The sequence below is a fragment of the Eulemur rufifrons genome, chromosome 18, assembly GCF_041146395.1.
Source record: "Eulemur rufifrons isolate Redbay chromosome 18, OSU_ERuf_1, whole genome shotgun sequence".
NCBI classification, from domain to species: domain Eukaryota; kingdom Metazoa; phylum Chordata; class Mammalia; order Primates; family Lemuridae; genus Eulemur; species Eulemur rufifrons.
In genome coordinates, this window is record NC_091000.1 from 2,970,160 (window position 1) to 2,981,389 (window position 11,230).

Consider the following 11,230-nt stretch of genomic DNA (forward strand, 5'->3'; position numbering starts at 1 on the left):
AGTTTGAGACAATCAAAATCTCTCTCTCTGTTTAAAAAGTTTTTAATGGGTATAAAGAGTCATATATTATAAGAAATTCCTAACTGGATTATTCATTCAGTAAAAATTTACCGAGTATGGAAGTGGATGAGTATTGACGCACTGCCAAATGGCGCCCCTTTCAAACATAAAGATAGATTGGTCAAGGAGACACTGCTGTATCCAGGTCCTGGGAATGAAAAGGATGAGATAACCTAGTCAAATCTTTATGCCGGCAGCTGAATAACAAAAGGGAATGTTATTAGCAAAGCTGCTGGAAATCCAGGAGGCAATATAGCTCTGCATTCAGAGACTTAAAGTGGTTGAAATCCCACTTGACACATAGAGTGGCTGAATGGATTAAAACAACAAGAGCCAACCGTATGTTCTCTGTAAGAAACACACTTCACCTGTAAAGACATGTGTAGACTGAAAATAAAGGAATGGAAGAAGATATTCTATGTACATGCAAATCAAAAAGGAGCAGGAGTAGCTATACGTCTATCAGATAAAATAGATTTCAAGACAAAAACCAAAAAATATAGAAAGAAGGTCATTATATAATGATAAACGGGTCACTTCAGCAAGGGGATGTAATAACTCTAAATATTACACAGAGTTACACCCAACACTGGAACACTCAGGTATATAGAGCAAATATTATCAGAGCCAAAGGGAGAGACAGACCCCAATACAATAATCACTGGAGATCTCAATACTCCACTTTCAGCATTGGACCACAGATATTTTTTAAAATGCAGAAATAATTGAGTACTTTCTTTTCCAATCAGTGGTAACACAATTTAAGGAACCCAAACAAAATAGATTTAAGGCTATCCAATGAACCCTTAAACAGTTTGCTGAATTTTCTATGTGGCTGCCCTGGAGTTGGCTGGTGAGATGATTGGGGAAGCTGATTGATGATAAGCTGGGTGATGATTCAGGTGAGGGAGAGAGGCAGGGATGTGGCCTATCAGGGCAGGCTAATGGAATGCAGGGACTCTGGGGGTGTGATTAGACAATACAAGACAGAATATAGCTAAGGTGGTGGAAAAGGGATAGGCAAGGGTTAAGTTGGTAAGAGCTTACCAGTCAATTAGCAGCTGAAAATGGAAGGTAAAACTGATGGCCAGAGAAGCCAGACTTTGGATTTTTCAGGTGCAAGAGCAGGAGGAGTTCTCTTGAGGGAGGTAAGATAAATGAGCAAAGTTCACAACTCAGTGTAACTTTTTTAAAGACTTGGTTTAGCATTGCCTGAGGATAGAATTAAAGGTGCCAGATTCTTCTCTAAACATTTACTGAGTTCTTTTTTTTTTTTTTTTTTTGAGACATAGTCTCATTCTGTTGCCCAGGCTAGAGTGCCATTGCGTCAGCCTAGCTCACAGCAACCTCAGATTCCTGGGCCCAAGCAATCCTTCTGCCTCAGCCTCCTGAGTAGCTGGGACTACAGGCATGCGCCACCATGCCCGGCTAATTTTATATGTATATATATATTTTTTCAGTTGTCCAGCTAATTTATTTCTATTTTTTAGTACAGCTGGGGTCTCGCTCTTGCTCAGGCTGGTCTCGAACTCCGGAGCTCAAACGATCTGCCCGCCTCGGCCTCCCAGAGAGCTAGGATTACAGGCGTGAGCCACCACACCCGGCCTAAACATTTACTGAGTTCTTACTCTGTCCTAGGAATTCTAATGAATTTTAAAAGATAATAGAGACAAGTTACTGCTCTTGAAGAGCAAATGTTTGTACATTGAGACTTACACAGTTTCATAGAATACAATGTCTGTAGCTGTCGGGTTTGTTCCAGGTGGGAACCAGAAGTATGTATAGGACAGAATGCAGTTAGTGGAAAACTTAGTGATCATAAAGCCTGTGAAGCATTAGCTGCAAGAGTCTGAAGAGTCCAGAGGTTGTAAATCTAACTCTGACCACAGAGAATTGCGGGGCATTCCTATCCCCCTGATAAGAAGGAAGCTACGCCCCCATCTCTCCAGGATGAGACTGATGCAGGGGTCCCAGAAATTGGTTGTTTAAAAAGAATTTATTACAATGGCTATTCTGACCCAGTTGCTCACCCCCCCCCCCCCCCCGCCCCTGGAAAATCCCTCCATAAAACCCAAGTCTCTCCCCTTTTCACTTGTGGATGCTTTTTTCGGCATCCACCCATCCTCACCCATATGCTCAAATAGAAATCATACCATGTATCTTCTCAAACCACAGTGGAATAAAACTAGAAATCAATTCCAAGACAATCACTCAAATCTACACAAAGTCAAGGAAATTAAACAAACTGCTGCTAAATGATAATTGGGTCAATAATGAAATTAAGATGAAAATAAAAAGATTCCTTGAAATGAATGACAAAGGAGACACAAGGTAGCAAAATGTATGGGATTCAGTAAAAGCAGTCCTAAGGGGAAATGCATAGCCTTAAATATCTACATCAAAAAGGCAGACAGATCACAAATTTACAATCTTATTCCACATCTTAAAGAAGCAGAAAAGAAGAGCAATGCAAACCCAAAGCCAGCAGAAGAAGAGAAATAACTAGGGTCAAAGCAGAACTAAGCAAAAAAGAAAACAAACAAAAAATACAAAAGATCAACAAAACAAAAAGGTGATTCTTTAAACAGATAAAAAAATTAATAGAACTCTTGCTAGATTAACAAGGAATAGAAGAAAAAGGACCTAAATAGCTTAATCAGAAATGAAAAAGCACTTATTATAACATAACACAAAATATCATCTGTAAATACTATGCAAATATCTACAAACATAAACTAGAAAATGTAGAGGAAATGAAAAAATTTCTGGAAACACACAACCTTCCAAGACTCAATCAGGAAGAAGCAGAACTCCTAAACAGACCAATAATGAGCAGTGAGATCAAAGCAGTAATAAAAAAATATCCCTACCAAAAAAAGCACCAGAGCAGATATATTAACAGCCAGATTCTACTGGACCTACAAAGAAGAGCTGGTACCCACACTGTAGAAAGTATTCCATAACATCAAGAAGGAGGGGAACCTCCCCAACTCATTTTAAGAGGTCCGTATCACCTTGATACCAAAGACAGGTAAGGATGCAACATAAAAAGAAAAATACAGACCAATATCCCTTCTGAACCTAGATGCAAATATTCTCAATAAAATACTAGCAAACCAAACGGGTGCAGTGCATACTGTCTAGGGGCTGGGCATGCTTGTAGCTCTGACTTGGGTGGTACAAAGGCAATTTATGTAACCAAACTGTATTCCTGTAATACATTGAAATAAAAAAAGAAATAAAAAGTCTAACTTAATGAAAAAAAAAATACTAGCAAACCAAATTCAACAGCTCATCAAAAAATAACCCACCATGACCAGTGGGGTTCATCCCAGGGATGCAAGGATGGTTCAACATATGTAAATCAATAAATGTGATTAACCACATAAACAGAAGCAAAAACAAAGACTATATGATCAACATGATAGATGCAGAAAAATCATTCGACAAAATCCAGCACCCTTTCATGATAAAAACCCTCAGCAAACTAGGGATAGAAAAAACATATCTCAAAATTATAAAATTCATATATGACAAAACTATATCCAACAGCTACTGAATGGAGAAATGTTGACAGCATTCCCCCTAAGAACTGGCACAAGACAAGGGTGCCCACTGTCACCAGTTCTATTCAACATAGTGCTGGAAGTCCTAGCCAGAGCAATCAGACAAGAGAAGGAAATCAAGGATATCAAAATGGGTGCAGAAGAGATCAAACTATTCCTCTTTGTTGATGATAGCATCTTAGTCTAGAAAACCCCAAGATTCTGCCAAGAGACTCCTGGAATTAATAAATAAATTCAGCAAAGCCTCAGGTTACAAAGTCAATGCACACAAATCAGTAGCTTTCATGTACACCAACAACAGTCAAGCTGAGAACCAAATCAAAGACTCAATATCTTTAACAATACCAACAAAGAAAATAAAATACCTAGGAATATATTTAACTAAAAAGGCAGTTCTCTCTACAGAGAGAACTAGGAAACACTGAGGAAGGGAATGGCAAAGAATGTAAACAGATGGAAAACCATACTGTGCTTATGGATCAGCAGAATCAACATTGTTAAAATGTCTATATTACCCAAAGTGATCTACAAATCCAATGCAATCCCTATTAAAATACCAACATCGTTTTTTGCAGATCTAGAAAAAATAATTCTACACTTTGTATGGAATCAGAGAAGACCTTAAGCAAAAAGAACAAATTGGGAGGCATCAGTTTACCAAATTTCAAGCTATACTACAAGTCTACAGTAACCAAAACAGCATAGTCCTGGCACAAGAATGGAGATATAGATGAATGGAACAGGGCTGAGGATCCAGATATAAAACCATACTCATATAGCCATCTGATCTTTGACAAGGCAGACAAAAGCATACACTGGAGAAAAGAATCCATATTCAATAAATAGTGCTGGGAAAATTGGATAGCCACATGTAGAAGGTTGAGACAGGATACACACCTCTCACCTCTCACAAAAATCAACTCACGATGGATAACAGACTTAAACCTAAGGCATGAAACCATAGAAATTCTAGAAGAAATGCTGTAAAAACTCTTCTAGACATCAACCTAGGCAAAGAATTTATGAGGAAGACCTCAAAAGCAATCATAGCAACAACAAAAATAAATAAAAGGGACCTGATCAAATTTAAAAGCTTCTGCACAGCCAAGGAAACTATCATTCGAGAAAACAGACAACCTACAGAATGGGAGAAAATATTTGCATGCTATACATCCGATAAAAGGCTGATAACTAGAATCTATGTAGGACGCAAAAAAATCAGCAAGAAAAAAATCAAACAAACCCATCAAAAAGTAGGCAAAGGACATGAACAGAAAGTTTTCAAAAGAAGCTGGACTAATGGCTAACAAACATATGAAAAAATGCTCAACATCTCTAATCATCAGGGAAAGGCAAATCAAAACCACAATGAGATATTACTTAACTCCAGTGAGAATGGCTTTTATCAAAAAGTCCCAAAACAACAAATGTTGGCGTGGATGTGGCGTGATGGGAACACTCATACACTCTTGGTGGGACTGCAAACTAGTACCACCTCTGTGGAAAGTAATATGGAGATACCTGAAAGAACTAAAAGTAGAACTACCATTTGATCCAGCAATCTGATTACTGGGCACCTACCCACATGTAGAAGATTGGAAAAAAATACATTCTGTAACAAAGATATCTGGACTCGAATGTTTATAGCAGCATAATTCACAATAACAAAGATGTGGAAACAACCCACGTGCCCATCAATACATGAGTGGATAAATAAAATGTGCTATATGTATACCATGGAGTACTACTCAGCTATAAGAAACAATGGTGAACTAGCACCTCTTGTATTATCCTGGATGGAGCTGGAACCCATTCTTCTAAGTGAAGTATCACAAGAATGGAAAAACAAGCACCACATGTACTCACCATCAAATTGGTACTAATCAATCAACACTTATGCGCACATATGGCAAGTAACATTCATAGGGTGTCAGGCAGGTGGGAGGGGGGAGGAAGGGATGGGTGAATTCACACCTAATGGATGTGGTGCGCATTATCTGTGGGATAGTCTCACTTGTAGCCCTGAGTCAGGCAGTGCAAAGACAATTTATGTAATCAAAGCATTTGTACCCCTGTAATACTCTGAAAAAAATAAAACATACTGCCTGTTACAAGAAGGCAGCATAAATGAAAAAGGAATCCTTGAGTAAGATGTAGTTTTTCAAAAATGATTAACTTGGAAAAGACATTCCATAAACCTGCCTGAGTTCTTTCTTTAAACCCTTGGTGAACTTGGATAAAATTTAAGTAACATTGTTGAAATGCTTGACTAAAAAAAGACAGATCATTCACCATTATTTACCCTTTCCTATAAATAATTGTTTTTGAAAAAAATTTTGCAGTTGCTGATTACCCAATTTGAATTAAGACCTTTAGTTAACTGTAACTCTCAGTTTAAATGGTTTTGTGGTGCTTAGGCAAACATTAAAGTTTCTCTCTTTTTAGTTTCCTATTTCTTAAGTTTTCAGGACACTGAGTTCTGGGTCATTTTCTATTTGACTGAACCAGAGGTTAACTTAAAGAAACACAATAGTTTGACCATGATTTCCAGGGTAAAATATTCACAGACTTTCAGAGAAATTTGGGTACATGTTATGAGTTTTAATCGTAAAGTCCTTTTCCCTGCTCATGCATCCTTAGTTCTTTTTTACAGTTCCATTTTTAATGGATGTTCCATCTTGTTAACTTTCTATTATTTAAGAGATTTAAAAAAATGAGTAAGTTATACTAAACTGGTACCTAAAAATCTAAGCTTTAGATACCCCCAGCAGTGTGCCTGGGAACGTAATGTTGGGAGTGTAAACTCTGGAGACTGTCTGGGTTAGAATCTGGCCCTGTTACCAGCTTTGTGTCCTTAGGTAAGCTACTTGACCATTTTGCCTCAGTTTCCATATCTGAAAAATGAGGATAGTAGTAATAACCTATGTCATGAGATTGTCGTGAAGACTGAATGACAATGATATGCAAAATGTTGAAAATGTTGCCTAACGTGGCATACACTCCACAAGTGGTAAGTCATATCATTTTACATGAAAACCAAGAGGAGATATCAGAATTGTTCCAAGCAATCTTGTACCATTGACAAATATTGAATATCTTCTAAATATATGGAATTTTACCTCCCTGAAAAACCACTATTGCTAGGCAAAGTTGTCAGCAGATAAATCTGTAATTTGATCTTTCCTAGGTCTTCTCTTCCTTTTATGTATCCAATTATTGCCCAATATGGGAGAGATTCACTCAAGAAACAATGTCTAGTTACTTTTTTTTTTTTTTGAGACAGAGTCTCACTCTGTTGCCCAGGCTAGAGTGAGTGCCGTGGCGTCAGCCTAGCTCACAGCAACCTCAAACTCCTGAGCTCAAGCGATCCTCCTGTGTCAGCCTCCCGAGTAGCTGGGACTACAGGCATGCGCCACCATGCCTGGCTAATTTTTTCTATATATATTTTTAGCTGTCCATATAATTTCTTTCTATTTTTAGTAGAGGTGGGGTCTCGCTCTTGCTCAGGCTGGTCTCGAACTCCTGAGCTCAAACGATCCGCCCACCTCGGCCTCCCAGAGTGCTAGGATTACAGGCGTGAGCCACCGCGCCCGGCCTAGTTACTTTTAAAATGATGGAAGAGGGTATGATTTCACAAGAGTCATTTAGATGCAAACTGTACAATGCCCGGCAGGTAGATGGGGAGATGTGTAAACAGGATTTCTTCCAAGTCAGAATGGACATTGTGTTATTTTTATGTATATATAAATGTTAGAAAGTAAATATTGATCTTTAAAAACTGATCCAATGGCATTTAATTATCGATAAGACCACTTTTGTAAAAATCTCCTGACATTTATGGCCAGACTGATAACTTATCAGGGAAAATATACAGCATGGAGTATACAGGTTTTGAAAGTCCATTAATATATTCAGAACACTTTTGTGACATTTGCTTTATTGTCACGCTGATATTCTATAAAATCATATATGCTATAACCAAAATAGGCACTGGTTATGTTCCATGAGAAAAACTCAAGTTTTAAAAGTAATAGAAATTTAATCCTGAGTCAGCACAACTTTACCTATGTCTCTAAATGTATTTGCTATAGACCTAGAAATGCAAAGAAAAGAAATTTGTATTTCTTATCCCTTAAAGTAAGACTAGATACAGAAAAACAAGGAAGAATTTTCTGTTTAATTGGTTTCTTTTTATGTGCCCTTTTGGTTGGTATTTCACAAATCCCACTATATTTTTATTGACATCTTAGGTCTTTTGTCCATATACCCCATGACTAGTGATTTTTAAAAACAATTTCAATAATTCTGGCTCTATTCCTTTTCCTCTTGCCCTTAAATATGCTGTAACCTATTCTTTTCCCACTTTTATCACCCACAGATGATTCATTGCTTTAATTTCTTCTTGTGTTCGAAACTCCTTGTCTGAAAGACATCAAATTAGTAACGTCTAATCTTGATGATTCCTGAATAGAATTTTCACAAACTTTTCAGCCTGCAGTACTCTGTATGGTTAAGAAAATTAAAATGTGAGGTCCATTTTGCCAGAAAGGCTAAGTATAAAGATTCTTTCCTAAGCAATGCTAGGCAAACTGTAAATATGACTGATGAATCATATGAAAATTACAGAAGTTAACAATAGGTAATAATATCTTATGGTAAAGTGCCTTGTTATTCCACAGTTTTGATAATATTTTGGGTCAAATCACATCCCTCAACAGCACAGTGAAATATCAGGAATATATTTCCCTAATGCAGCCCATGTTCTTATGTGCCATCACTTTTCAACAGCTGTTTGAGTGCCTACTTTATGTATAGCATGCCACTATTATGAGTGGGTTGTTTCCAAATTTATTAAACATGTTTTCTTTTCAAGACTCCTTATAGCAATTTAATATGGTAAGATCTTTAATAACAAGGAAAATATGATAACACACTGTTCATTCAAGAAACATTTATGAAGCACCTGCTCTGTGTATAATCTAGCTACAGCCACTATAGGGAGGTAGGATAGAAATAAATCAGTTTCTGACTTTAGCAGTCTGTATCTTAGAAAGGAAACAGCGGGAGAGAGAAGAAATAAACCAACATTTGTTGAGCAATGTGCAAGTTCTCTCACAAATGTTCTCATGTAATCTTAACCTTAATCTTGTGATGTACTAAATATTATCTTTGTTTGATAGAGAAAAAAACTGAGTCCCAGAGCAGTGAAGTAACACCCTTAAAGTCAGAAGACCAGTAAAAATAAGATCAAAGATTTTACCTCCATTTTGTTCTACTGATGGTCTGTCTCTGAGTACACACCACCAGGCCCTAAAAGGCAGAAAGATAAAGTACCATGGAGATAAACGGTTGCAGAAATTTAGTGCTGTGCCCTTCGTGGAATAGGAAGCAATTATTAAAAGAATATGCAAAGATAAAACTGACAATCTATTAAACAAGAAATCAGGCTTTCTCTTACCATTCTTGACCCAGTAAAACAGACTGAAAAACAGCGAGTGAAAACCCTGACAAACGTTCACGCTGGAGTAGAGCAGCACTTCTCAGGTTCGCCTGCTTTCCCTGTCTCTGCACCTGGCTCCGCGCACGTGCTCCGTGCCGAGCAACAGCTGTGGAGGTGCAGGGCTGGTACGTGATGGGATGGAACTTCCAGCGCAGCGCAGGTACTTTACTACTCAGGTTGTTATGGGAAAGTTTCTTTCCTGTGGTCCTTTTCATAGGCAGGACTTATGGGAGAGTAACAGTTGTAAAGCAGAAGCTAAACTTTAAAATCCAAATGCACCTGATAACTCATACAGAATCCAGTCATAGGACAATAACGGTAATCTGAAACAGACTTGGAGACACACATAAAATACATAAAAAACTCTCCCCCCCCCCGACTTACTACTCTTTCACCTACTGCCGCCATTACTACTCTCAGAAGAGTGCGTATGAGAGAGAGTTTGTGTGTAAATGGTTGAATTCTTCACAATCTGAGAAAAAGTTATTTTTCCTGAGAGTGTAAATTTTGATAATGTTCGAAGATGGAATAGATCCATTAAAAAAGGGAATAGTTTCCAAACTGGGAAATCGAAGGGGGGGTATTTATAACAGCTGGTCTTAGACTCCTACATTAAGTGTTCTTGGACACTTAAATAACTGACAATATTCAGGCTTCATAGGAGACCCTACTAGTCTTGGGGCCCAGGGCAGGGTCCCCTCAGAAAGTGGAGTTTCAAGGGCGCCCCACCTGGGGAGCAGGAATCAGGCAGGCCAAGGGAGGAGGCCACAAGGGGCCCTGGAAGGACAGTTGTGGGGTGGACACTGAGGCTGTTTCATTTTTCACTAATGAACGCTGTAGATGATTTAGGAGTCTTAAATGATTTCCTTTTGATGAACTCCTAGAACTGAAACTGCTGGGTCAAAATGTGTGCAGACCCATCCTCCCGTCTCCTTTTCCCCTTTTCCTCCATCTTTGCCACGCATTCCGTTGTGCAAGGGTGGGGGATTAGGCGTCCAGGGAATTCCAAGTCCCCAACCAGTTTGTTGTTTCCTCCCAGGGTGGTTCGGGTGGGACTCCGGGGCCACGGAAAAGACGCCCTGGCGAACATTCGCTGCTGAGGCTGGTGGGGGCGAGGCCTGGCGGGGAGCGGGAGCGTCCGAGGCTCCGGTCATTCCCACCACAGTCGTGTCGTTCTGAAGTGTAGCGAGAAATAGTTTTCTCTTTAAGTAAAACAGAAACGAAATAGTTTCTTCTTCAATGTAAAGTCACAAAAAGCTCCATTGAGTTCTAATTTTAACTGGTTTTCCAGTGACTCTAAGGAACACATTATTGTGGCACTTGGACAGCACAGCTAAGTAAATACTAAGTGGTTCTGAAATTGTGGCATTTCAGGGTAGCACTCGAGTTCGCAGTTTCAGTTCTAAATTCCAGATGAAAAAACAGCATGGAATAGTTTACAAAAAGTACTTGAAGTAGTGGGAATGAAAATTCTGAAAACAGGAATAAGGAAAGAAAAAGCACCTTGGCCAAATCAAACTAGAAGGAAAAGTGAGACGAGGCGCACACTCGAACCACCTGAGCAGGGTCACGTCGCACCTGCACCCTAAGTTCACCACGTGGCCTCTTCATGCTCAGTTGTCACTGAACACAGTGGTTCTGCCTCCCTCTGTCCTCAGATACCTGCACGAACCGCCCGTCACTTCGTCCCCGGCTCACCTTCAATGCCATGTCATCACAGTTCTGTCCTGATCACACCAGTTAAACCATAAGGTCCTGTCTGTCCCCAGGCTTCTCGGTGGTCTCCCAGCTTCTCCCCCTGTTCATTCGGATTCACTCCCAGGCCGAGCTCACAGTGATCCTGAGAGACCCAGGTCGGCTCCTGCTGTGCCCGTGTGCAACTCCCAAGGCTTCCCATTCCCATCAGAGTCCGTCAGACCCTCACGCTGCAGGCAGGGCCTGGCCGGCTGCTCTGGCCACCCCCACCCTCTCTCTGACTTTGCATCTTTCACCACTTTCCTTTTGTTATGGGCTGAACTGTGCCCCCTCCCCTGCTGCAATTTCACATGCTGAGGTGCTCACCCCAGTATCTCAGAACGGGCCTTATGTGGATGAAAGCTTGTTG